The 23,270-nt window shown below is 42.7% G+C and overlaps 1 long non-coding RNA gene and 1 pseudogene across 2 annotated transcripts in view; one reads left to right on the top strand and one right to left on the bottom strand.

Annotated features, from left to right (window-relative positions):
• LOC309558682 overlaps nt 1–23,270 on the bottom strand; it is a 760,318-nt pseudogene that overhangs the window by 320,136 nt on the left and 416,912 nt on the right. The gene's annotated exons all lie outside the window — the stretch shown is intronic.
• LOC309558286 lies at nt 5,245–6,216 on the top strand. Its single transcript, XR_014225417.1, has 3 exons — nt 5,245–5,584; nt 5,877–5,982; nt 6,073–6,216. It is a non-coding gene; the product is annotated as an uncharacterized lncRNA (long non-coding RNA).

The raw sequence follows: 23,270 nt of genomic DNA on the forward strand, positions 1-23,270 counted from the left end.
GCTTGTTTACACAAGCTGCCTGACTTTCTCCCTCTCCCCCGCCGATCGCAGAGTGAGCGGCGGACATCGGTCCGCCGGTCACACGCGCGGGGGGGGGGGGGGTCCGTGACCGCGCGGGAGCGGGAGCGCGCCGCCAACGGTGCGCGCTTGCTCCCCAGAGCTTCACAGGCTAGTGACGTATATTTACGTCACTTTGCCTGTGAGAGGCTGACCGCCGCAGTAAATCTACTTGCGGCGGTCGGCAAGTGGTTAATGGCTGTATGTTGAGTTATTTTGAGGGGACAGCAAATTTACACTGTTATACAAGCTGCACACTCACTACTTTACATTGTAGCAAAGTGTCATTTCTTCAGTTTTGTCACATGAAAAGATAGAATAAAATATTTACAAAAATGTGAGGGGTGTACTCACTTTTGTGAGATACTGTGTGTGTATATATATATATATATATGAGAATAATTCTTTATTTTTAGATTTCCCTTCCCAGGTACCTATTTGTCTGCCAATTAGGTATAGTAGGTATACTCATGTTCTATATGTAGCACCCTACAAGGTAGGTGCTAGGCAAAGTATAGTGGGCCTTAGCTGCCTAACAGCAGGGCAATGATTTTAAGCTGGGCTGTCATGTCTCCCAGGTTTAGCTGTTGAGACTGGGGAGTCTCCCCGCTGTGCTACATGAGAGGGTTCTCATTGGGCAGTGGAGGAAACCCAGCCAATGGCACACTCAGGCCTGTATCTACCCCAGAAAGGCAGATTCTACCGCACAGTATTCTTGGAGTGGGTATAAGTTTGAGGGGAGCGCATGAGGCAGCGTCTTTGGTGGGAAGCAGAGTCGCAGGAGGGAGAGTACGGCTGTCTCTCCTCCTGTCAACAGGATCGGGTGTCCCGAGCGGCTTGCCTGAGGGGACAGAGTGAGCTGAGCTGAGCTGCAGAGAGGATCCGGTGTGCCGAGGACCAGTGGAGCAGAGGGGGTCCAGTTTCAGGAAAGCATTCCCAGTTCATGAGTACTGTAAACTGCCCCTGGGGGTCTGCCTAGCAGAGGGGACCACTCCGGTGAAGATCCAAGGGATCCAGGAGACAGCTAGCTGTAAAGGGGGTGCCAGTGTTGACCCTTAAGTGTAGAGGGGGTGCCTAGCGAGAGGATCCTGAAGGTAGAGGGGGTGCCTAGTGAGAGGACCTTGAAGTGTAAAGGGGGCGCCAGTGGTTGGGCCCTGAAGAGTGCAGTGTACAGTATTGAGAGTTGCAGCAGCACAAGCAGTGACAGGAGCTACCTCAGTCAGAAGGACTGGAGGGAGCTGTTTACAGGACTTTTGAGCTAACCAGAGTGTCAAGAGTCAAGTCTCAGTACAGTCCAGGACTTTTTGAGCTAACCAGAGTGTCAAAAGTCAAGTTCAAGCACAGTTCAGCAAGTCAGTACTTCTTAAGGGCCAGCAAGCGTTGGTCGGCATTCAGCTGGTGTCAAGACAGCGCTAACAGGCATTTTTCTGCAAAGTGTCTCAGTTGTACCTAGTTGAGCCAGAGGAGTATCCCACTCATTCCCTTCTCCTATCCCCATTATCAAATAAACAAAACAAACCAAAGATGGCAGAATGGTCATTGTCTCCAATCTCACACTTGGGTATTCAGCTTAAATGGGCTGAAGGTGTCACCGGTAACAATGGCAGACCCACATCAGGCCCAATGCCTGGAAAACCTGCTACATATACAAAGATCTGGAGTAATTTTTAATATTAGATTAGACAAGCCTCATTATATGAGGTTTGGGTATCCATTCAAACACACATTGATACACATTGTGTTCCAAAGCGAGGCGTGGAATACAAGCCGAGATTACCATGTGGATTGATGTTCCCATCAAGGTAATAATTAAGTGTGATTAGATATTATTCAAGACAATATACAGTGCCTGGCAAAAGTATTTGGCCCCCTTGGAATTTGCAACCTTTTGCCACATTTCAGGCTTCAAACATAAAGAAACTGTAATTTCTTGTGAAGAATCAACAACAAGTGGGACACAATCATGAAGTGGAACGAAATTTATTGGATATTTCAAACTTTGATAACAAATAAAAAACTGAAAAATTGGGCGTGCAAAATTATTCAGCCCCTTTACTTTCAGTGCAGCAAACTCTCTCCAGAATGATCCACTGTTGACCTAAGTGACTAATAATGATAAATAGAATCCACCTGTGTGTAATCAAGTCTCTGTATAAATGCACCTGCACTGTGATAGTCTCAGAGGTCCATTTAAAGCGCAGAGAGCATCATGCAGAACAAGGAACACACCAGGCAGGTCCGAGATACTGTTGTGGAGAAGTTTAAAGCCGGGTTTGGATACAAAAAGATTTCCCAAGCTTTAAACATCCCAAGGAGCACTGTGCATGCGTTAATATTGAAATGGAAGGAGTATCAGACCACTGCAAATCTACGAAGACCTGGCCCTCCCTCTAAACTTTCAGCTGATACAAGGAGAAGACTGATCAGAGATGCAGCCAAGAGGCCCATGATCACTCTGGATGAACTGCAGAGATCTACAGCTGAGGTATAGGACAACAATCAGTCGTATACTGCACAAATCTGGCCTTTATGGAAGAGTGGCAAGAAGAAAGCCATTTCTTAAAGATATCCATAAAAAGTGTCATTTAAAGTTTGCCACAAGCCACCTGTGATACACACCAAACATGTGGAAGAAGGTGCTCTGGTCAGATGAAACCAAATCAAACTTTTTGGCAACAATGCAAAACGTTATGTTTGGCGTAAAAGCAACACAGCTCATCACCCTGAACACACCATCCCCACAGTCAAACATGGTGGTGACAACATCATGGTTTGGGCCTGCTTTTCTTCAGCAGGGACAGGGAAGATGGTTAAAATTGATGGGAAGATGGATGGAGCCAAATACAGGACCATTCTGGAAGAAAACCTGATGGAGTCTGCAAAAGACCTGAGATTGGGACGGAGATTTGTCTTCCAACAAGACAATGATCCAAAACATAAAGCAAAATCTACAATGGAATGGTTCACAAATAAACATATCCAGGTGTTAGAATGGCCAAGTCAAAGTCCAGACCTGAATCCAATCGAGAATCTGTGGAAAGAACTGAAAACTGCTGTTCACAAATGCTCTCCATCCAACCTCACTGAGCTCGAGCTATTTTGCAAGAAGGAATGGGCAAAAATTTTAGTCTCTCGATGTGCAAAACTGATAGAGACATACCCCAAGCGACTTACAGCTGTAATCGCAGCAAAAGGTGGCGCTACAAAGTATTAACTTAAGGGGGCTGAATAATTTTGCACGCCCAATTTTTCAGTTTTTTTATTTGTTAAAAAACTTTGAAATATCCAATAATTTTTGTTCCACTTCATGATTGTGTCCCACTTGTTGATTCTTCACAAAAAATTACAGTTTTATATCTTTATGTTTGAAGCCTGAAATGTGGCAAAGGGTCGAAAAGTTCAAGGGGGCCGAATACTTTTGCAAAGCACTGTATATAAGCACAAAGGTAGAGAGTTATGCCCCGTATACACGTTCCGATAATCGTACGATTAACCGGTTGCCGACCGCCGCACGACTATATACTGCGGCGGTCAGCCCCGGCCAGGCAGAGTGACGTATCGGTACGTCACTCGCCTGTCACTGACTTGCGAGCCTATCGCGGGCGGGCGCGCGCCCGCCGAGGCGCGCGCCCGCCGCGGCTCGTTCACAGGCAAGTCAGTGCGTGTGACCGGCGGACTCGATGTCCGCCGGCCACACTACGATCGCTCCTGTGAAGGGAGAAAGACAGAGCAGCTTGTGTAAACAAGCTGCCTGTCAGTTCTCCCTGTGTAAAAGTGAAGATCTGACCGTTCTACTATGTAGAACGGTTGATCTTTGCTTTTACACCAATAGCCATGTCCCTACACAGTAGAAAGCACGCCCCTAGGACACACTTAACCCCTCCCTGTCCAATAAAGTTAACCCCTTCCCTGCCAGTGTCATTTTTGCAGTAACAGTGCATATGTATAGCACTGATTACTGCAGTAATGTCACTGGTAACCCCAAAAGTGTCAAAAATGTCAGTCAAGGGTCCGATCTGTCCGCCGCAATGTCGCAGTACCGAAAAAAAATCGCAGATCGCCGCCATTATGCGTTAAAAAAAAAAACACCAAAAATGACAAAAATCTTTCTCTTTGTTAGTAAACGCGATAACTTTTGCGCAAACCAATCAAAATACGCTTTTTGCGATTTTTTTTACCAAACATAGGTAGCATAAAACAAATTGGCCGAAAAATGTTAAAAAATTTTGATTTTTACTTTTTTTTTTGGGGAATTTCATATAAAAAAATGTGAAAAATATTGTTATTTTTGCAAAATTTACGCTCTTTTTTTGTTTATAGCGCGTGATCAAAAAATCGCACAGGTGATCAAATACCACCAAAAGAAAGCTCTGTTTGTGGGAAAAAAAGGACGTCAAATTCGTTTAGGTACAGCGTCGCACGACCGCGCAATTGTCCGTTAAAGTCACGCAGTAAAAAATCGCAAAAAAAACCCTGGTCCTTTAGCAGCCAAATCCTCCGGGGCTTAAGTGGTTAAACTCGCTTACGACCTGATCGCACGATAATCTGATCGTTAGTACACAGCTTTCGACAGCCAATCACAACAGTTCATCCAACAAAATCTGAAGAGACAAACAGGAAAACTTCTGTTGTATGATAGCTTAGCGAACGACAATCATTTCATCAGTACAGTATGCGTCCGCTAAAAATCGATCGACAAATACCATGCATGATCGGAAACAGGAAGGAGATGGGAGAAAGTAAACAATAACCACCGAACATACGAACAGGAAATCGTCTGCAGGCTATCACAATTTATCTCAACGTTTGATCGGTACTTTTAATAAAATAAAGCAATCACGGTAAAGCCTGGCTGCTATTGTTTTTGATTTGCACTATTTTCTGTCACTTTGCAGGGTAATGTGTGGGGTAATGTTGACTCTATTGCTGGTCAAACATGGGTCGAATATCGTTCATAAACAACGACCGAATGCAAAATCGGTCGAACATGTAATGAGGGGTATTTGTACTTTATTTCCTAAACTTGTTTGGAAACTGAGCACAAAAGTGACACCTACACGAAAGTTCCAGGGTACGGAACGTTTCTTCCTCCAAAAATCTTGTACACCTATGATATATGGCCCGCCCCTTTTCCCTCCTGGTGTGGGCAGAATGAAGATGGCGGAGATGGATGAGGACACACATGTGTCCTGTGGCAGGAGTGGAGGCACAGACAGGGAGGAAAGGCAGTCTTCCAGGCCTAGGAATAAAAAAAAAGGCATCAAACATGTCCTTTGATGAGATGGTGGAGATGGTGGACATCCTGATCTGCAAAGATTACGATGGAAGAATGGGATCCTACTCGAGGCCTAATGCCAGGAAAGAGAAAATAATGGAGAAAGTGGTCCATATCCTGCACAAGAAATTTGGGGTGAGGAGGACAAAGGACCAACTCCGCAAACGTTGGTTGGATCTTAAATTAAGAGAGGAGGATCAGTTTGCAAAGATCAAAAAACATCTAAACAAAAGTGAGTATATCTTAATGTGTGTTTATATCCATATTTTTGTGCGCCATGTGCTATATTGTCTTTGCTGCCGTGATCGTTCGTTCGTAACAAAGATTTGATCGAGTATCATGTGGGGAAAGTATAATCTGTTTATTAATGTGTGGGCGTCTTTTTACAGTACACAGAGTAGTTGCACAGAAGGTAGGAGCTAGGAGAGCCAACGCAGGAACGCACTTTAATGCATTTACTTAGCATAGAGATACTTTACATACCCCGTATGCTTTGATGTTTGTTCTTCATCTTTGAACAGGAGATAAAAGAAAAAAAGCTGAGAAACAACAGACTGACACAACTGATGACACCCAGCAGAGCAGCCAGACAGAGAATCCTGAAGACCAGAAGGTGGTTTTGGAGATTTTTGGAAACGTTACAAGCACCGGTAAGCTGATAATACCACCAATGTTTGTTGAATCATGCATGCCAAAGATACCATCCCTAGCATCCCTTTTATTTTTTATTTTTTTTTAAGGAGAAATGGAGATCTATGCAGAAGAGCGTTTGTCAAGTTCCAGCGCACGGCTGTTCATCAATGAGGTTATAGCCTTTAAGGCTGAGATTGGCAACATTTCGGAACAATGCCAAGTTGTGCAGACCAGAATGAATACTGTTATCGACCTGTTGGGCAAAGTTTAAATGTTTTGGAGTGGTGGAAAGTTTGCTAACGGACAGTGCCACCTGCCAGTGTCCCCCCAATGCCACCTACCTGTGCCATCTGCCTGTGCCCCCTAGTGCCACCTGACTGTGCCCCCCAGTGCCACCTGCCAGTGCCCACCAGTGCCACCTATCAGTGCCTCATCATCAGTGCCCCATTATCAGTGCCGCCCATCTAGCCAGACGACTGAGGTAAGCAGGGCTAACCTGAACTTTTTGTGTCTTTTTAAGTAATAACTTTTTGGCACACTTACTGTATACATTATGTATATAATATGGCTATTACTGTATACATTATGTGTATATAATCTGACTATTTTGGTTACAATAAGAATTAAACAGCAAACGTCAGAAAATGTAGTCAACACAATAACAACAATTTATTTAGGAACAATATAAAGTAAGCTGCCTGTTTAATATTTGTATTTTAAGTGACCTTCAGTTGTCATCCTGCCAGTAAACTGATCCCCTGCCAACAAAATAATTAATGTATTCAAGACGACATTGCCACGCATTTTGTGTGGGAAGTCTTGGATGTCCACTGTTGAGGGGAGTGAGTTATTCCATGTCTTCTTGAATGTCCCCATGAATACTACTCCCTGGCATTGTTGTTGAAATATCAGAGTCTCTTTCAAAGGGTAAAGATGTCATGTATCCCTGGGAATTTCAACGCACATAATTGTGAAGGACACAACAACATAACTCAAGGGAATCGATTTTGTACAATGCAAGTTTAATTGCAGTTAGAAAAATTCTAATTTGATTGGCAAGGATGCCAAATGCATTCTCAACAACCCTGTGTGCCCGGGACAACCTATAATTAAAGATCCTCTGCTGTTTTATGAGATTTCTCATGGGGAACGGTTTCATTATATGATCACTGAGTGCAAACACATCATCTGCAACAAAGACAAAATTCATCCCTTCGAAGGTTTCATCGCAGGATGTTAAGTTGAGTGTCCCTTCCACAAGACGTTTGCAGAATTCAGTTTGGTTGATGATACTTCCGTCCGAGTTCCGCCCATTCTTGCCAATATCCAAGTACATAAACTCATAATTGCCATTAAATATGGCAAGCATAACGATACTAAAAAAACATTTATAATTATAATAGAAGGAGCCAGAATTTGCAGGTGGTAAAATACGGACATGTTTTCCATCAATGGCTCCACAACAATTCGGAAAATTCCAATGTTGTTGAAAAACTTGGGCAACTACTTTCTACTGCTGTGGATTGGTGGGTAACTGAAAGGAAAGAAACATGCTATTAAAAATAAGAAAAAAAGAGATAAACGTAGAGCTGGAGATTAAGGAAAACGGCACTGTACCTTAATATATTCTTGCTGTAAAGTCACGATAATAGCCTTGCAGGTCTCAGGGATTATTTGTCCCAGTGCTTGGGGAGAAATGCCTGTGGAGAATTTTAGGTCCTGAAGACTTCTCCCTGTCGCCAAGTAGCGTAGCGTAGCTATTACACGTTGTTCAGGGCTAATAGATTCCTGCATTGGCGTGTCCTTTTTGCGAATGAACGGTGTGACAGCTTGCAGCAATTTATTGAAACAGTCATCATTCATCCTTAGAAAGTTGCAAAAATCATCTGGATTATTCTCTTTCAACTCTTTTAGAGGAGACATGTGAGAATACTTTTGTCGGTTGTGTAGCCATTGCTTGGACCATGTCCTCCTTTTTTGATTCTTCTTTCTAAGGACATTCTGGATAGCGAGTATCCCCAAGATGGCAATTGTAAGTGCCTGGTCCTCCATTCTTTGTGTAAAGTTATACACTTGTACTAGAACGAGCGAAGAAACCCGACAAAACAAAGGCACGGAGAGCACTACACGAATGCATCTACAATACGAACGGAAATAGCCAAATGGCGTGGCAGACGCAGGGGTCACACATATATGACATAATTTCCGATACGTAGCTACGCAAACAAACATTTTCAGAGAATCGTACAAACAAAATCTGATGGTATGTACGCAGAGTTGGTTTCGATTTTAGTACCATACAACAATTTGCGAAAGATGAGTCGTACGATTTAAAGATGGCCTTGCGGTTCGCCCGGCAAATTTTGCTTGTTCGCTACCCGCCAATTTTGCGAACACATGGCGTTGTTCGCGGCGGTCATATTTGTTTACATTGGGGAGAACTTTAAACCAAGACACAGCCGTCAGGTGGAACGGGACAGCCAATTGAAAAATTTCAGCACATGGACATGCCCCCTACCCTATAAATAGACCTGAGCTGCCAGCCATTTCACATTCTGCTTTTTGTCAACATAGGGAGAGGTTGGCTGTGTTCATGAGGGAGAGATTGCCAGACACAAATAGCTCTGTTAAGATCCACAAAAGTCCTTTTCAGGGATGGTATTTCGGTATAGGTCTACTACAGTATCTTTTCAGGTTAGAATCAGGTATCCAGTCAGTGCTTTAGGGGCAGCTAGAGATCGGCAGCAGTCACACAAATCGCTCTGTTAATGTCCACAAAAGTCCTTTTCAGGGCTGGTATTTCGGTATAGGTCTAGTCTCTTTTCAGGTTAAGGGACAGGTATCCAGTCTGTGCTTTAGGGGCAGTTAGAAATCGGCAGCAGTCACACAAATCGCTCGGTTAATGTCCACAAAAGTCATTTAAAGGGCTGCAATTTTTTTGGTATTGCTGTGCAGTGCACTATATGGGGGGTAATCCACAGTATAATATACTTTGTAGAAAGCATTTTATAGTGGATTAGTAGTATTATTGTGCACTGTGCAGCATTGTGACAGTTGTGGTGACTGAGCGTTGCTGCAGCAATACTACAAACAGTGACAAAAGCACTTATAATCTATTATAACTGGTGTGATAGACCAATGGCCCCCCAATACCACATATTGAAGTGGGGTGTTATCTGAGTAAACTTTTACAAGTGTATTTGTGTGCTGCAACAATATTGCCTCTTTTGCTGAGTTAAGTCTGGCACACACAGTGCCAAACTCACTGGCCAATTTTTTGAACAACTGGTGTGATAGACCAGTGGCCCCCCAATACCACATATTGAAGTGGGGTGTTATTTAACAGTATACTTTTCTAAGAGTGTATTTTAGTCCTGCAAAAATTTGGCCTCTTGCTGTGTTAACTGTGCTACACACAGTGACAACAGTTACTGGCCAATTATTTGTAGAACTGTTGTTATAAACCTGTGGCCCCCCAATACCACAGATTGAAGCGAGGTGTTATCTGAGTATACTTTCATAAGTGTATTTGTGTCCTGCAACAATATTGCCTCTTTTGCTGGGTTAACTCTGATACACACAGTGCCAAACTCCCTGGCCAATTTTTTGAACAACTGGTTTGATAGACCAGTGGCCCCCCAATACCACATATTGAAGTGGGGTGTTATCTGAGTATACTTTTAAAAGTGTATTTGTGTCCTGCAACAATATTGCCTCTTTTGCTGAGTTAAGTCTGGTACACACAGTGCCAAACTCACTGGCCAATTTTTTGAACAACTGGTGTGATAGAAAAGTGGCCCCCCCAATACCACATATTGAAGTGGGGTGTTATGTAACAGTATACTTTTCTAAGAGTGTATTTTAGTCCTGCAAAAATGTGTCTTCTTTTGCTGTGTTAACTGTGCTACACACAGTGACAACAGTTACTGGCCAATTATTTGTAGAACTGGCGGACTGACGGACCGACGGATAGGGAGGAGAGGCAGGCAGAACTTGCATTGCACAACAGGTACAAAGCAGACTGCAAATGTATCAGGAGCGAGCCATCAACCATGTACAGTCACATCTGGCACTCCCAGGACGCCGGCACATGGCTCCGCAGTGTGGGCTTTTTTTAATGTGTCCATTGCTGACAACAGTGTTGCCATCTGCAGCCTTTGCAGTCAACGCATAAATCGCGGTAAGCCCAACACTGACCTAGGGACAACCGCCTTAAGAAGGCACCTGAAATCCCATCACCGAGCCCAGTTGGAGCAACACCGTCAGAACCCACAAAGCCACACTCCAGGCTCTCACCGTCCAGCCTCTTCTCCTTCTCCTCTCTCCTCACATTTATAAAATGTACAGTGTATACTACCTCACATTTATAAAAATGAATGAGGCATGGATCTCTGAGGAATTCAACACATGTGACCAGTAGACCATGTTTCATTGAAATTCCTCATGCCAGGCCACAAATAGACCGCCATCCACCCACAGCAATTCCTGGTCCTTGGCTTCGCTACATACAGCGGCATACAAGGCATTTCATGTCCATTGAATGGCTAATTTGTGGGGCCTATACAGGCCGACACTTACTTCTGTATACTGTGAATGCCTAATTTAACCTCCAGCCATCAAATACTACGTTCTTAGCTGTCAGGGCTAATTTTTGGGGCCTATACTGGCCGACACTTACTTCTGTATCCTGTGAATGCCTAATGTACCTCCAGCCATCAAATACTACATTCTTAGCTGCCCCGACAGTGTCCCCTGGGTTCGGGAAAAGCCGCTTTCCCATCGGCTCGAGCGGACCACACAGCGGATCGGTCGGATCCTTTTCCACAGGCACCCGGATCTATCGATCCCCCGGATGAACTTCACGGCTCTCACCCACTGCTGGTTTTTATTACTCGTTTGTGAGTATATAGTGTGCTGTTTTTTCCAATAAAATTTGAGTCATATTACACTTAGAGTGGCGCCTGCCTTTCTTTTACAGTCCACTGCAAGTTCTTCTTCTTACTTGGGACAGAGCAGCCTTCAAGTGTTTAAAGACTTGGTTTTTTATGGACTTTTTTGGACTCCATATGTGCCACGCTAATATAGTTTTTCCACAATTTTGTCCTGTATGATAGAAATTGATGGTATCCCTCCAATTTCTTTTTGCACCAGTACACCCCCAGTTGTGGCTAATTTTTGGGGCCTATAAAGGCCGAAGCTTACTTCTGTATACTCTGAATGCCTAATGTACCTCACGCCATCAAATACTACGTTCTTAGCTGTCAGTTAAACCCATGTGGGCTAATTTTTGGGGCCTATACAGGCCGACACCTACTTCTGTATACTGTGCATGCCTAATGTACCTCCAGCCACCAAATACTACATTCTTTGCTGTCAGTTAAACCCATGTGGGCAAATTTTTGGGGCCTATACTGGCCAACACTTACTTCTGTATACTGTGAATGCCTAATGTACCTTCAGCCACCGAATACTACATTCTTAGCTGTCAGGTAAACCCATGTGGGCTAATTTTTGCGGCCTATACTGGCCAACACTTACTTCTGTATACTGTGAATGCCTAATGTACCTTCAGCCACAGAATACAGCATTTTTAGCTGTCAGGTAAACCCATGTGGGCAAATTTTTGGGGCTAATACTGGCCGACACTTACTTCTGTATCCTGTGAATGCCTAATGTACCTTCAGCCACAGAATACAACGTTCTTAGCTGTCAGGTAAACCCATGTGGGCTAATTTTTGGGGCCTATACTGGCCGACACTTACTTCCGTATCCTGTGAATGCCTAATGTACCTTCAGCCACAGAATACTACATTCTTAGCTGTCAGATAAACCCATGTGGGCTAATTTGTGGGGCCAATACTGGCCGACACTTACTTCTGTATACTGTGTGAATGCCTAATGTACCTTCAGCCACAGAATACAGCATTCTTAGCTGTCAGATAAACCCATGTGGGCTATTTTTTGGGGCCTATACTGGCCGACACTTACTTCTGTATCCTGTGAATGCCTAATGTACCTTCAGCCACCGAATACTACGTTCTTAGCTGTCAGGTAAACCCATGTGGGCTAATTTTTGCGGCCTATACTGGCCAACACTTACTTCTGTATACTGTGAATGCCTAATGTACCTTCAGCCACAGAATACAGCATTTTTAGCTGTCAGGTAAACCCATGTGGGCAAATTTTTGGGGCCAATACTGGCCGACACTTACTTCTGTATCCTGTGAATGCCTAATGTACCTTCAGCCACAGAATACAACGTTCTTAGCTGTCAGGTTAACCCATGTGGGCTCATTTTTGGGGCCTATACTGGCCGACACTTACTTCTGTATCCTGTGAATGCCTAATGTACCTTCAGCCACAGAATACTACGTTCTTAGCTGTCAGATAAACCCATGTGGGCTAATTTGTGGGGCCAATACTGGCCAACACTTACTTCTGTATACTGTGTGAATGCCTAATGTACCTTCAGCCACAGAATACAGCATTCTTAGCTGTCAGATAAACCCATGTGGGCTATTTTTTGGGGCCTATACTGGCCGACACTTACTTCTGTATCCTGTGAATGCCTAATGTACCTTCAGCCACAGAATACAACGTTCTTAGCTGTCAGGTAAACCCATGTGGGCTAATGTTTGGGGCCTATACTGGCCGACACTTACTTCTGTATCCTGTGAATGCCTAATTTACCTCCTGCCATCAAATAGTTCGTTCTTAGCTGTCAGTTAAACCCATGTGGGCTAATTTTTGGGGCCTATACAGGCCAACACTTACTTCTGTATACTGTGAATGCCTAATGTACCTCCAGCCATCAAATACTACGTTCTTAGCTGTCAGTTAAAGCCATGTGGGCTAATTTTTGGGGCCTATACAGGCCGACCCTTACTTCCATATACTGTGAATGCCTAATGTACCTCCAGCCATCAAATACTACATTCTTAGCTGTCAGTTAAACCCATGTGGGCTAATTTTTGGGGCCAATACTGGCCGACACTTACTTCTGTATCCTGTGAATGCCTAATGTACCTTCAGCCACAGAATACAGCATTCTTAGCTGTCAGGTAAACCCATGTGGGCTATTTTTTGGGGCCTATACTGGCCGACACTTACTTCTGTATCCTGTGAATGCCTAATGTACCTTCAGCCACAGAATACAACGTTCTTAGCTGTCAGGTAAACCCATGTGGGCTAATTTTTGGGGCCAATACTGGCCGACACTTACTTTTGTATCCTGTGAATGCCTAATGTACCTCCAGCCACAGAATACAACGTTCTTAGCTGTCAGGTAAACGCATGTGGGCTAATTTTTGGGGCCTATACAGGCCGACACTTACTTTTGTATCCTGTGAATGTCTAATTTTTCAGACTGGAATTGAAAATCATTGGGTCTGTAAAGGTTCCGGCAAATTGTGGAATGGATGCGGACCTATTTTACAGATGTGTGAATTGACCCTATATGTATTTGACATGTATTTACCGGCTGCTGTCAGTTCTGGCTGATTTATGAAAAAAATATATATATTTTTTGCTGTAAAAAAAAAAAATTTAGGGCAACGTTTCCAATTGCAATACTTCTGTTATGACATTGTCCATGTGCTGGGACTATTTGTGCTCAGCTAGTACGTCTTTTGTGGCTGCAAATATGACCTAAATGTTTTTAAAGTTTGCCTCCCATTAAAGTCAATGGGGCCCACCGCGAACTTGCGGTTCTCGGACTTTTGAGAAAATTTGCGGCTGAAGTTCGTGAACCGCCCCGGCCGATGTTCGTCCATCTCTAGAACGATTATCTTATGATTATCGGAACATGTGTACGGGGCATTACTCATACCCCAGAAGAAGTCTTTGGAGACAAAACATACATTGGGCTAAGGGTTACAGTGAACCTACCACCCTATTGCGCTTGTACCAACTGATTGTGATCACTATGCATTGCCATTATTCATCTTCTACACTGTAAGTTTTCTACTTTAAATAAATATACTTATCCATGCATTATTACACCATGTGGAGGCTTTCTTTTATTTTCTCAGTACCTGGGTCCTGGGAAAAGGACGCATATCTGAGTGAATTGGTCTACCAGAGGAGAAGGTTATTGGTGATGGTCGTTTTCTACGAGACCTTTAGCCTATTGCTTGCATGACTCTGTGCCAAAAGCATAAAGAGCCCACATCTTCCGGTAAGCGCTCCTGAGTCTATTATGGTGGCAGCTACACGGTCGAAGATTTACCTGCTTTTTTACTTGGAAATACACTTGGTGTATTTGGTGGACTTGGTGGATATACACTAGAAGATCAACATTTTCACTCTTTGGACATCTTTGTTTTATTAAGTTGACTTTATAATTGCACTTTAATATAAGCTTTTAATTTGTTTCTGTGGAACACCACATTTATACTGTTTTTGTGTGAGCTGTCTCCAAATTGTGAAGGTGGTCAATACTCATTGAGGGGTACAGTGACCCCCACATTTGATAGGAAATTAATACTCAGCTCCTCAATGACTTTGCACTTTAATATTTTCTATTCTGTTTACTAACCTATTATCTATAAATGTAAAAGTTTGATTTCTGTTTCAGAATTAGTATAAGTTTATGCATTGGGAGATCTATTTTTCCTATTAATGCGATTACACATATCATAGAGTGTGTACTGTACACACTCTTGACATTGTTACAGGGTCAAGAGGACTGAGGCCGAAGCTTGAGCAGCAGTTCTGACTAGATAGCCAGGTATGCACTAGGGATTGACCAATTATTGGTAAGGCCGATATATCGTGGGCCGATATGCACTTTCCCCAATATATCAGAATCAGCCCCGGAGGTTACCGATATTGCCGATATTGTCATGACGTCATTGCGTATGTTGCGCCACGCACCTCCGTGCACTGGGACAGCTTCTGCCTTCTTAGGCCGCCTCCCTCAGCCTTTTCTGGAGTCAGGAAGTCTCGAGACAGTGAGTGTACAGTGCACACAGTGTATTTAAAACAGCCGCCATACATACAACCACCCACAGCTGCCCGGTGCCAGCCAGCCACTCACCCACAGGCCTGTACCAGCCAGCCAGCCACAGGCCCTGCCTGTTCCAGCTAGCCAGCCACAGGCCCTGGGCATGTACCAACCAGCCACCCACCAAAGGGTGCCAGCCAGCCAGCCAGCCTCCCACCACAGGGTGCAAGCCAGCCAGCCACCCACCACAGGGTGCCAGCCAGCCAGCCACTCACCAAAGGGCGCCAGCCTATATTCAATTTCAGTAGTGTCTTTAAAATTTCACTGGAGATGGATGCAGATAGAAAAATTAAAAGTGTGGTCTGGGACTATTTCTCATCTCCAGGAAAAGCAGCAGCACTGTGCAACACGTACACAAACAATGTAAGCATGGGATCAATAACTGCAAAAACCAAAAATACTTCAAATCTTTGGGCCCATCTAAGAGTTCATCATGTTGAATTATATCATGCAGCACAGAAAAAATAAATGAATCACAAGGTGAAATATCACTATCCCAGGCAACAATAACAGATATGTTTCAGAAAAAAAAACAGGTGGCTAAAATCGGATGGAAGATCCCAACTGCTGGACAGAGTAATCACAGAGATGATGATCACTGATAACCAGCCATTTACAATGGTATCTGACTCTGGATTTAAGCAGTTGATGTCCATAGTTGAGCCAAGGTACTCGCTGAAGAGTAACAAGCATTATCGAACCGAAATGCTGGAAAAGATTCACCAAACGGTAGTTGAGAAAGTAAAGGCTATGCTGAAACCAGAGAATGCTGGCAACTCACTCTCATTCACCACTGACTGCTGGTCAAGACAAACAGAATCACTAATGAGTCTTACATGCCACTTCATTGACAGTGGATGGACAAGAAGGCATTTGGTGTTGAATACAAAAGTGATGCAAGGATCCCACACTGGGGAGTACATTAGAGAAAGGTTGCTAGGTATGCTAGAAGAATGGGGAATCACCAAAGACCGAGTGATGCTTGTGCTTTGAGACAGCGGAGCGAACATGGTGAAAGGAATGAGACTTGCTGAAGTGTCATACCTCAGTTGCATGACACACACCCTCCAACTTGTGGTAAATGATGGTCTGTCAAACCAGAGAGCTTTGCTTGACATAATTAGCATGCTGAAGAGGTGCGCAGGCCATTTCCACCATTCAATCCTTGCCAAGCAGCGATTGAGGTGCATTCAGGAAGACCTTGACCTACCCAAAAACAACTTGATTAACGCTGTTCCAACACAATGAAACTTAACACTTCACATGCTGCAAAAAATGCTGGAGCAGAAGCGAGCTCTTACCATATATTCAGGTGAATATGGAGGATATTCTTGTCCTACAGCTGATCAGTGGGACATTGTAGCAAATGTCATTGAGACCCTCCTCCCCATAGAGGAAGTGACACTAGAGGTGAGTCATTATGACTCATCTGTGTCATCTGTCATCTCATGTGTGAGAGTGCTTAAGATACTTCTTTAAGAGAATGAAGGACCCAACACACGTGGCACTAAAACATGTAGGCAGGCCATGAGGGACAGCCTCGCCAAATGTTTTGAGAAGCATGCAGAGAACAAAAATGTTGTGCTTGCATGTCTTTTGGATCCTCGATACAAGAACCATCCTTTCTCTTCTGATGATGTATTGGCCAAGGCAAAACAATGGCTGACAGAATATATTTAACAGGAGGTGCAGGAGGTTCCTGCTGAAAAGAAAAGTCAAGAAGAGCAGGTTTCTAATCTGGAAGAGCAGATGCTTCAAAAAGAGAAAAATGTTTAAAAAGACAATGCACAGAAGAGAAACTTTATTGTGGTTGAATAGTTGCCATGTTCAGTGTTTTATTAGGGCCTCATGCGGAGGATTCTTCTGAATCTGCAATAATGAGCCGGGATGATGAACTTCATCTCTATTTGAAGGAACCGGTAATTGGCAGAAGTGGTGATCCTCTTCAGTGGTGGGTGGAAAGAAAATGAGGCACGCTACAAAAGACTTGCTTCTCATGCTAGAAGATACCTTTCTACTCCTCCTTCCTCGGTACCAAGTGAGCATGTTTTTAGTGAAGTGGCAGCAATTTATAAAAAAATAGAAGCTGTTTAACTGGTGAACATGCTGAAATGTTATTCTTTCTGCACTTTATTATTGTTCTACTTAATTGGAAGTATTGAAAGTGTAGTAGAATAATACTAGTGTCCACTCCACTCCAATCCATTGCACTAGCTTTTGTCTAGCTTTTTTTTCTAGCAGTTTCGCAATGACTGCGCTGTGCAGTCACTGCAGTAGTGCAGTAGTGATTTAAAATTATTGCAGTGAGTGAGTACTACTGCAGCAGTAGTCCACTGACTCCTCCAATCCACTGTCTAGCTGTTTGTTATTGTCTAGCTTTTTTTCTAGCAGTTTAATTTGCACTGAATGCAGTAGTGATTTAAAATCATTGCAGTGAGGGCACTACTGCAGCGGTAGTCCACTGACTTCAATCCACTGTCTAGCTGTTTGTCTAGCTTTTTTTCTAGCAGTTTTGCACTGACTGAACTGCAGTAATGATTTAAAATTATTGCAGTGAGTGAGTGCACTACTTCAGCAGTTTATGCATCATTCACAATCACATGATGTGAAACTGATGTCCCTGCAAGTGCGGTTTTCCTATCAGTTTTCATGCAGTTAAGGTGTGAAGAACGAGCCCTTAATGTTAAAAATGTTAATAAACAAACATTAACATGTTCATTAACAGATTTGTGTTGAAAATTGTGTTTATTTTGCTTTAAATGTTCAAAATATCGGCCCATATCGGCCGATACCGATATGAAATGGCCAAAATATCGGTATCGGTATCTGCAATGAAAAACTGATATCGGTTGATCTCTAATATGCATTAAGCACTTTTCTATTCTGTTTACTAACCTATTTTCTATAAATGTAAAAGGGTGATTTCTGTTTCAGGATTAGTATACTGTAAGCTTATGCATTAGGAGATCTTAGTTTCCTATTATGCAATGACACCTATCATATTAGTTTGATGTTTACACTATATGCACCCAGCACTTTTTTAAGTACACTTTAATTGGTATATAAGTGGGATTAATCTGACTTTATACATTTTGAGTGCGGCACATATAAGGATTATATAAGTTAGTAACAATATTGGAGTGCCTGCAGCCCCTTTTCTTCTTCCTTAGTAAACACAGTAATTCATCCTAAATCTAGTACACACTCTATACCTCTGCTGGCACTCTCTTTCACAGCTTCCTTGCTGCTCCAGCCCTCGGGTTTGGTCCCTCCATCTGCTCCGTCAGACTGCATTGTGCACACATGGACTCCTTGGGAAAGTGGAGCCCAAAACGCTGGCCCTGACTCTACTATTAGCCTAGAACCCACCTGCACAATCAGTGTCCTGGCTATTCCTAAATTCTGATCCCAGGTTTGGAGATTTTCTCCCACCCAGATCTCTATGAAAACTCCAGGCTCCAGGTACCTAAATGGATTTTACCAACCACAGAGGAAACTGACAAAACAGATTCCTCAAAATTAAAAAAATCATCCTGGAGCCCATCAACCTGTCTGGTTGAAAATCCTGGGTGACATGTCCCATCACAGCTAACTGCACTGTCAAAGCATCCATACACAAAATAAACTTTATAATAGGTGTCCATACACAAACTGTATCAAGTGATCAAACCCCTTGCATGTGTCAGTGAGAGGAAAATCTTCATCACAAATAGTGTACTGCACACCCCACACAGCATTCAGAGAGGCTTACCAGAAACGTATGACCCTCACAAAAAGAGCGGTCATAAAAAGTACATAATGAGTAAGCTTCTCCAGAGGTTAAAATAAACAGCTCAGGTAGCAAGCTTGGTTGTATCATCCTAGAGCGTCCAATTATTTAAAGAACTGTAACCTATAACATTTTTTTTTAAGTTTAAATTATATGGCTAGCATTATTGAGATTTAAGTACAACATATCCTTGAGCATGAGTTTCTTTCTTCCTTATTGGCATTATTAGCTTGGAAACCAGCAGTCACTGCTTACAGTTTGAGCCCAACAGGGGTAAGCGAGATTCATTCTCCAAGAACATTGTTATTACCTTCCCACCATTTGTTCCCTTTTCGTTTAAATGTATGCATTATTTGTGAAGCACCAATAAGTAATTTTTTACATAATTGTCTATTGTCAATAATTCTATTTTTTGTTTTTGCAAAAATAAACATTTTTATAGTTAAAAACAGATTAAAAAAATATCAGCCCAGGACTCTTATCATCATCTCCTATACTCCAAAGGCATATAAAGTGATGCACACTGAACAAAGCAAACTCTCCCTTGGCTCAGCACTTCCAGGTAAGAGGAGTGGTTTGATTTGTGAAAACATGAGGTAAAGGAAACACTCCCCATAGTGTAAAACCTTAAAATAAAGCTATTTATTTAAAAAACTAGTGTGCTTATATATCAAAAGCATTGCACAGCACTGCACACAGTTCCAAACACAATCTACCAGAATCCTAGATGGGCGTCAGCCTTCATGGAACCAGAATACATGTCACAATGCATGCGCACCGACCGGCCATCCTAGATTCTGATAGATTGTGTTTGGAACTGTGGGCAGCACTATACAATGCTTTTAATATCCTCTCCTTTTCTTCCTTCGCCTATCCACCAATTTTTCTGATCTTATTGGTAGACCACATTTCTGGGAGGTGAGTCCTAGTAATGTATATGATTTCTGTCATTTTAGAACCATGGGATAAAACATTTTTGTTCCTTCCCTCTTGCAGATTGCCAAAAAAAATCCTTATTCTGTATCTTCTCTTCAGTTCCTAATCTATTATGCCAATTAGCACGATTGCTAATTGGATCATATTGCAGCTCTCTCAATTAACTGCCCCAAACAGCTTGGTCTGTTTCCTCACCTACCTCTATGTTGATATATCACTAGACGTTTTGGACAAGAAGTATGTTGTGCATTGCTGAACATTGTGGCTTTGAGTGGTATTTACCCGCTACTGCTCCAAAATTTCATTTAGCAACATTTACTGTTATGACATATTAAAGATTGGGAGTATCTCTATTTGAAAAATTTCAGCATCTTTTCTGTGCTTGTAAACATACTATAGAAAAGGCGTGGGACCGGTTTTACGGAAATAGGGTGGAAAATGTCCTTTGTGAAGGGGCAGGAGAATTCAGAATTTCGAAACTGTTACAAAAAATGCATTTGGACTCTCTGAAGATAATTTCAATGTGGGAAAAATATTTTTTGTATTACATTTCTGGTGATAAATTGTATTATCGAGAAGTTCTAGAACAGAGAACCAACTCTTAGCTTTAAGGTGCACAATAAGGATAAGGCAAACGCTTTGGAACTCTTCTATTGCAGTGTACCTCCACCTCTAGCACCAATAGGTTTTAAAAAAAATAAAAATTTCCATGGAAAAGCGACTTCAGTTGGAGTGATATTGTTTAACCGCTTCCCCACCAGGCCTATTTCGGACACTTTTTGTTTACAAGTTAAAATCAGTATTTTTTCCTAGAAAACTACTTAGAACCCCCAAACATTATATATATTTTTTTAGCAAAGACTCTGGAGAATAAAATGGCGGTCATTGCAATATTTTTTGTCACGCGGTATTTGCGCAGCGGTCTTTAAAACGCCATTTTTTTGGGAAAAATTTTGAAAAATCACATTTCACTGCATTTAAAAAATACTAAACAGTAAAGTTAGCCCATTTTTTTGTATATTTTGAAAGATGATGTCACGCCGAGTAAATAGATACCCAACATGTTACGGTTTAAAATTGCGCCCCCCCCCCGTGGGATGGCGACAAACTACGGTCAATAGAGATCTCAATAGGCGACGCTTTAAATTTATTTAACGGTTACCAGTTTAGAGTTAGAGTGTAGCTCTTTTTTTGAAATTATTGCTCACACTCTGGCGATCGTGGCGATACCTCACATGTGTGGTTTGAACCGCGATTTCATTTGCGGCTCGACTTCCATATACTTTTTTTTTTGTGCGCGAGCTAACGGTGACGGGGGCGGCTAAATTTTTTTTTTTCCCATTTATTTTATTTATTTTTTTAACTTTATTACAGTTTTTAAAAAAAAAAAAAAATCTGATCACTTTTATTGCTGTCACAAGCAATGTAAACATCCCTTGTGACAGCAATATGCAGTGACAGGTACACTTTATGGAGGGATCGAGGGTCTAAAACACCCTAGACCCCTCCACTACACTTCCCTGTATGAAAAATGCCGAAAACGGCGCTTTTGCATACAGCCGTTTTTCAAATTTGCCGCCTTTTGCAGCACACTAACCCGGAAGTGACATCATGGACGCCGCCTCCGGGTTACGTCATCGGAGACCCGATCAAAGCCGTTTCCGGCATTGATCGGGACTCCATCCAGCCCACCGGGAGCCCCGGTAAAAGCCACGGAAGGCGGCGGGAGGGGGGGGACGTCCCCTCCCGCCCCCCCGGGTAACGATCAAGCGGCTCCCGAGCCGCATCGGTTGGTACCGACGGAAAGCCAACCGTCGGCTCTAAACCACGGTACCGGGATGATGCCTCTAGCCAGAGGCATCATCCCGGTATACACCCGCAAAGTTTACGGACGTCACATGACGTCCGCCCAGGGAGAAGTCGTTAAAAATGCATAATGGTAAATAGAAAATAATTCTTTGGCAATATATTTAAACAGAATATAGGGCATGGTTTAGGCCTCATTCATACAGGCAGGCATACCAAACCATGCGCCCGTGTGAAGGGCCACCCTCCGCTGTCTCACATTGCACAGGTGTTCAGTGAAGCGACATGCAGAGGCAGCCTGTTGAAATCAATGACAGGTGGCTGACTGTATGGACCTCAATTTGCAATTCCAGAGTGTACATCTGTGTAGTTCCACTGCACAGATCGGAATAAAGTCTGTCTGCACTCTGATCTCTGCATTGGACCCACAAAGATGTGCATTCCAAGATGCATGTGGAGCCCCATACAACTGTGGAAACCCAAGCAACTGGAGATGGCCCTTTGCACAGGCAAATTAATCAGTATGTCCACTTAAGTGAATCCTTAAAATGCAAATGGTCTCTCAACACCTGTGGGACTAATTGTTATCTGGGCATTGTTTAAGACTAGCCAATTAGGCTAGACTGCCAGTGGTCCTCTTTCCACAGGAGAGTTATGCTGAAAGGAATAGTGTGTGTGGATGCACAAGGAAATGTGTGTTCAGGTCTGTTTGACTTAACAGGTCTTCTGGCCAGACTTTACCCTAAAAGAAACAGTGAGTGTCTGTCCTGAAACAGACTGTCTGGGAGGACAAAACATAGTTAGGAGGATAAATTGAATGTTCTTGCCATTCCCTCATATTTCATTATTTTAGAAATCCTGCTAGTATAGAAAAATACCTGTTCATCCGTTCATAAATCCAGTTAGCTCCTATCTCCTTTGCACCTTGCCTCTTCTATACTGCACACCTACACAATCCCACACAACCTATGTTAAATCAGTGGTTGTCAACTTATGAGCTAAAGGGGGCCTTAAATGCAGCCCCTGACATCACCTAAGGGCTGCAATTAATGTTTAATATGTGTAATGCTTGAGATGACTGTTAGTAACTGTGGATCTAAAGGAAATGCTACATTTTTGGATTGGGATATATTGCAGAAGACAATGCTAAACTAGGAACATGTTACATGAGGCTTGTAGAGATCAATGCTAGTACCCTAATCAATGATCCTACCATAGACCACTAATATTAATGTTTAGTTTATGGATCTTATATTATACATTATATATTATTTATTACCTTTTTTACCCAGTATGCCGATTGCTGTGTACCTGGTACTAACCATGTTACTCCCCCTACCTCTATATTTACATAGACCACTGAGGTCTGATGGGTGTACATCATATACCAAAGGGCCACATGTTGCCCTCAGCTGCAGGTTGGGCACCGGGGTTTTTTATAATCTTGGCTAAAGTACCTGATTCAGATTTTGCATAAATGTATTCATTACAAGCCATAGTGCTTAGAAAAATATTTATTCACAAAAATACATGATCTGCAGGGGCCAGTCCAGGCTATAGACAACATACATATCTCAAGATTTGTAAGGGCCAACAAAGAAACTACTATGTTGGACTGACAATAAGCCCATAGATCCCTGGAGTTCCTACGCTAATAAACGCTAGGAAATCTCTAGAAATATTTATTACAGGATCTGTAAATCCTACATTGCCTGGTGTGAAGTCAGGAAATAACATATCCAAAAATATATCATCAGGAGAATTCTAACTTTCCTTCAAGCAGGGGTAGA

This window comes from Pelophylax lessonae (assembly GCF_965119305.1).
Source record: "Pelophylax lessonae genome assembly, chromosome: 6".
Lineage (NCBI taxonomy): Eukaryota > Metazoa > Chordata > Amphibia > Anura > Ranidae > Pelophylax > Pelophylax lessonae.